At 39.7% G+C, this 6,000-nt stretch overlaps 1 long non-coding RNA gene across 1 annotated transcript in view; it reads left to right on the top strand.

Moving 5' to 3' along the window:
• The first annotated feature begins 2,370 nt into the window (after positions 1-2,370).
• LOC120853189 overlaps positions 2,371-6,000 on the top strand; it is a 14,441-nt gene continuing 10,811 nt past the window's right edge. Inside the window, exons 1-2 of the long non-coding RNA XR_005718732.1 lie at positions 2,371-2,655; positions 4,123-4,203. This is a non-coding gene — a long non-coding RNA (uncharacterized LOC120853189). The remainder of the gene's footprint in view (positions 2,656-4,122; positions 4,204-6,000) is intronic.

Below are 6,000 nucleotides of genomic sequence, written 5' to 3'. Positions count from 1 at the left end.
GCATAATATTTTACCAACTTGATGTATGTTTACTTAGCCATTACCTTGTTTGCTTGGTTTCCAATTTTATGTTTGAAAATAATAATACAATGAGTGCCTTTCTACCTATAATTCTTTTTTTCTTTGGAAACATTTTCTTGAAGTGGGATTGTTAGAGCTAACTTTGGGCTTATACTTCAAGCTTTGATAAAGAGAATGCCACAAGCAATCTAATTACCCTCCTTTACCATCAGTGTTCTTTTTAGAATGTGTTTCATGGTCATCTATTTTTTTCAAGTTAATTATAGAATCAAGTTGCCAAGTTTTGTGTTTAAAACACTATTCGTACTAACTGTCTCGATGGGGATTTTTTTTTTTAAGTTTTTTATGTGGATCATTGTTAGTTTTTATTGAGATTGCAGTATAGTTTCTATTTTGTTTTGATTTTTTGCCATGAGGCATGTGGGATCTTAGTTCCCCAATGGAGCATCCAGGTATTGAACCCATGTCCCCTCATTGCAAGGCAGATCCTTAACCATTGGGCCACCAAGGAAGTTCCTAGAAAATCTTGAATGATCATTTCTGTCAGGGATCTTACAGAATTCCTAAAACAATGGAAGATTACCTGGATGATTTATTGATAGAATTCCTGCCTGTTAATTCATAGACTTAACTAGGTTCTCCAACTAGCTATAACACTATTTTGCAAAAAAATTTTGGTATTTGTGTTTTTGTTTTTAGGAATACACAAAAGAATATCTGCAGAATTTTATACATGAAAGGGGATGACTGTCAGGAGAAACAAATAAAAGACAGTCTGCATCATCCCAGTTGACACTTTTATAGTTTTTTGTTCTTCCTTAGTTTCCTGTACCCCAGGAAGAAAAATACCTGTTATTAGGGATTGCATTGACTAATCAATTTGAGAATTGCTATCTGAACAATATTGAGTCTAACAATCCATTTTCATGGAAAGTCTATTTATTTAGATCTTCCTTCCTCTCAGCTTGTTTTGTAGTCTAAAGTGTAAAAAGCTTGGACTTGTTTTATTAAATTTTTCCTAAGCATTTTATCCTTTGGGATGCTATTTTGAATGCAGTTTTCTTAGTTTCATTTTTGTTATTAGTATAAAGTTGATTTTTGTATACTGATTTTGTATCCTACAACCTGCTCAACATATTCTAGTAGTTTTGTTTTTAGTGTGTGTGTGTGTGTTCCTTATGACTTTCTACAAAGGATCATGTCATCTAAGGACAAAGTTATCATTTGTCTTTTTGCACGGTCTGCACCCTCCAATACAGTGTAGAGTAGAGGTGGTGGGAGATGGTGTCCTTACCTTGTTTCTGATCTTAAAACCAAAGTATCGTCTCACCATTAAATGTAATGTTAACTGTAGGTTTTCCCATAAATGCTGTTTATCATGTGAAAGTGTTGTCTCCTAGTTGGGTCAAACTCTTTGCGACCCTAAAGACTGTGGCCCACCAGGCTCCTCTGTCCACGGAATTCTCCATGCAAAAATACTGGAGTGGGTTGCCATTCCCTTCTCTAGGAAATCTTCCCCACCCAGGGATCGAACCCTGGTCTCCTGCATTGCAGGCAGGTTCTTTACTGCCTCAGTCACCACTTCTGTAAAAGTAAGATTTCTTGGCCTCATCTGAAGACTTAGGAAACTGGATCTCAGCTGCAGCGGTATGGAATCTGTACTTCTAGGAATTAGCTCAGATGACAGCCTTAATGGTGTTTGAGGACCTATACTGCCCACCTATGGTTTTTCCAGTAGTCATGTATGGATGTGAGAGCTGGACAACAAAAAAGGCTAAGGACCGAAAAATTGATGCCTTCGAACTGTGGTGCTGGAGAAGACTCTTGAGAGTCCCTTGGAAGCAGAGAGATCGAGCCAGTCAATCCTAAAAGAAATCAACCCTGAATGTGCACTGGAAGGACTGATGCTAAAGCTGAAGCTCTAATGCTTTGGCCACCCGATGAAAAGAGCCGACTCCTTGGTAAAGACTCTGATGCTGAGAAAGATTGAGGGCAGGATAAGGAGGGGGCGGCAGAGGAATGAGATGGCTGAATGGCATCACTGACTCAATGTACATGAGTTTGAGTAAGCTCCAGAGACGGTGAAGGACAAGGAAGCCAGGTGTGCTGTAGTCCATGGGGTCGGAAAGAGGCGGATAGTACCGAGCGACTGAACAACAGTGTTAAAAGTTCCTGGGCCCTGAAAATGAAACTAGTCGTAGCATATTTTAACCTAACGATGGCTTAAAATAGTCACGCGGCCTAGCCATAGACTACCTAACGAAGAAGTTCCGCTGCTTAAACGCGGAAATAATTTTACACTCTTAAGAAATTAAGAAAGTATTTTTCCCTATTACCTCAAACCTGAGACCCTATCACAGGCAAAAACAGGCCGAAAGAGTGAGGCTAGAGCTATTGATTGACACACATTCCAACCAACCTACAACGGAAGAAGAGCGCGCCTGCGCAAGTCACTATCCAATCTGTACTCAGCATTAGCGGAAGAGGCGGGGCGCCTGGAAACGGCTGCCGTAGAGTTGGCGGACTTGAGAAGGAGCGAAGATGGCGGAGTGAAGCACATTGAGCTATCTGGCCTTTGGGCCAGGGGGCGGGCCGGCCCCCGGGCGCTGGAGTGCTTCTGCCGGCCCGTGCGAGGTAAGCCGGGAAGGCTAGGGACGGGAACTAGCAGGAGGTGGCGCGGCCCAAACCATCCGAGGAACAGAGTGCAGAGCCTGCCCGCAGCTGGTGCGGGCCTTGGCTGGGCGCTGGTTTCCTTCTGAGCTGCCTAGGGCGGCCGCCCCTGCCTTTGAAGTGTGCTGCACCACTTCTCAAACCCGTTTCGCCACTGACCTCCGTGCCTTGGGTTTGGCTGCGTTTGTGCTTTCGGCTCGTTCCCCAGTGGTTGCACCCACGCTGCTGTGTATCTGGCTTTCTCTGTGTCGTTTATCTTTGAAGAATATCTTAGTTTTATTGGTTTGTTTCTGTTCTTCGTCTCACAACTTCTTGCCCACTGTTTTGCCTTGAGTCTCGGGTCTCAATCGAGGCCTGTCCGAGTTCTGAGTATTTTGTGTGCCCGTCCCGTTGACCTTGAGATTTGCTGTAACAGGTCAGGTTCCTCAGCCTCCCACACCACCCCGCCCGGGGATTTCAGTTTGAGTCTGTGTATCGTGAATGTACTCTTGCTTAACTCTGTTACATCCATTTATTCCCACTACCGCCTCTCAAACTTTTTTAAGGTCTGAGAAAGCAGCTTTGTCCTTGTATGACCTGATAGTTGCCTAATGGCGCATTAGTCTCGGCTCACTAGATAAAATTCACCGTAGTTTTCCAGAGCTGAAAAAGTCAGTGTACAATTTAATTTATATATATATATAAATATTATTTTTAGAGAGAATGAGTAAGAGTTTGGGGAATTATTATTAGAAAGTAATTCGTTTAATGGGGGGAGGTTACAAAGTATAATACTCAGGCATTTCTGTTCTGTTTTTGTTTGACTTTATGGGATGTGTCTTTTTGTAATTTGAGTTGTTATGACCCCTCACATTCGGTCTTTCAGTTAAATTGTGGGAAGGGTTCCTGTTAGTAGGTTTCTGAGTTGGTGAAGCCTGTTTGAAACTGGCACTTTAGTTAGGCCCGGTTCAAATGGTGTGTCATAATACAAATGAATGTGACTGGTAAACACTCTTTGCTGGCCCTGGATTTAGCTGACCTGAAAATACTGGGTGAAGAAATAAAACCTTTCTGTTGCTTTTGTCTGGAGTAGTTTTTTCCTTTCATTTAGGAAAGTAAAGAAAATATGGGGCAGAACATTCTTCCTACCTTACAAACAGGCGAGTGGTCATCTTTACTAAAGCAGAGGTCTTCTGTGGGAGGAGAGGGCCCAGAGCATCATCAGATTCCCAAGGGGAAACTCGTTTAAAAACCTGAGGAGTTTTGACATCTTTATAAAATTAATGCCAGTGCAGATAAAGAGTAACTTCTTTTCTGATTGTTCCTTCCAAGTAGTTTTTTATAATGTTTAAGACTCATTTGTTTCATTTGGATAATTATGCACATTGATGCATGTAGCACACATGAGGGCTATGTCCTTACTGTAATTTTTCTTTCTTCCCCTTACTGCAGGAAGAACAATTTCCTTGCCATTTAGGTGCTTTTATATTCATCTCAAAAAGAAAACAAAAGGCTGAACTCGGGATTTGGCAAGTGAGTAAAAGTAGCTAATGCTTTTAAATACTGTTAAAGTAGCTCAGAAATAGCTAGATGGAAGTGGAACAAGAAATCATTAGCTTCAACTGAGAATGAATATCACAAGTGACTATAAATTATTTATATTTAAGCTAAATCATTTATTTTCAACAAAAGCAATGTATTAGATATAAAAGAAAATAAAAATTTGATCATTTTCCCAAACCAATAATTTTTATTGGATAAGGAGGAAAGATTTAAGTAGACTGTAGGAGATCAGTTGATAAAATATAAATGTTACTGGGCAAATTTTGGAGTATATTCACTTAAATTTGAATTATAAAGCTCTTCAGTACACCTTTATTATCTCTTGGTATGAATCTATTCTGAATTTACCACAGAAGTAAAGTACATTCTGCTGCTCAAAGAGCATTAAGTGATAGTGCTTTCATAGTAGACAGTAACCTTATGTGCAAATTAGGGTTCACAGCTACTGTATTAGTTTCCTGGGCTATAACAAAGAACTACTAAGTGGGTGACTTGGAGATCAGACATCTAAAATCAAGGTGTTGGGACCATACTCTCCCTGAATGCACTTGGGAAGGATTTGTTCAAGGCCCTTTCTTCTAGTTTTTGGTAGTTCTTCGGCTTGTGGCAGCATAACTCCATTCTTCACAGGGCATTCTCCCTGTGTATGTCAGAGTCCTAAATTCTTTTATAAGGACACTAATCAGATTAGGGGCCCATTTGGCTTCAGTATGACTTCATCTTAATTAATTACTTATGCAGTGACCCTGTTTCCAAATAAGGTCACATTTTGAGGTACTTGTAAGACAACATACGAACTTGCGGATGACGTATGACATAGTTCAACCCATAATGTCTACTTAGTCTTACACCTTGATTATAATATATGAAAACATTGAACATTCACCTGCTTTACGGATTAAAATCTTGTATCCCAATTGTATAAGGTGCTTAAATGTAGTCGAACTCATAGAGCCTGACAGTAGAAGGATGGTTGCCAGGGGCTTCAGGGAGTGGAAATTAAGATTTATTTAATCAGTACAGCGTTTCAGTTTTGTGATACGAAGAGTTATAGAGATGGGTGGTGGTGATGGTTGCACAATAATGTGAATGTACTTAATGCCATTGAACTGTACACTTTAAAGGGTTAAGATGATAAATTGTATGTAATGCATATTTTACAATTAAAAAATGAAAAAGGTTAGTGAAAAGCTCCAACTATGTATATTTTAATATTAAGAAAAAGGAATAAAAACGGAGGAAAGAGAGTAAGTGCCCTTTAGTTGTAAGCGTCTTTATCTTATGCTTTTAGAGTAAAGGCTTTGTTGCTTGGATTTATAACCTTAGTTAATTAAGTCCATGCAGATTGTTGAATAAAAATTCAGCTGAGTTAATCAATTTTAATTGAAGTATAGTTGATTTACAATGTTGTCTTAATGTCTCCTATACAGTAAAGTGAGTCAATTATACATATATATACACACACACACGCATTCTTTTTTATATACTTTTCCATTATGGTTTATCCCAGGACTTTGAATATAGTTCCTTATGTCAATACAGTAGGACCTTGTTGTCCGTCCATTCTGTATATGAGAGATGGCATCTACTAACCCCAAACTCCCACTCCATCTCTCTCCTCCCTCAACGCCCCCAGGGCAACCACACATCTGTTCTCTATGTTTGTGAGTCTATTTCTGCTTCATAATAGGTTCATTTGTGTCATACTTTAGATTTCACACATCAGTGATATCATACAGTATTTCTCTTTCTGACGTCACTTAGGAT

Source organism: Oryx dammah, unplaced genomic scaffold, assembly GCF_014754425.2.
Source record: "Oryx dammah isolate SB20612 unplaced genomic scaffold, SCBI_Odam_1.1 HiC_scaffold_26, whole genome shotgun sequence".
Lineage (NCBI taxonomy): Eukaryota > Metazoa > Chordata > Mammalia > Artiodactyla > Bovidae > Oryx > Oryx dammah.
The sequence above is the reverse complement of the archived record's forward strand: the minus strand, read 5'-3'. Positions and strand labels throughout refer to the sequence as shown.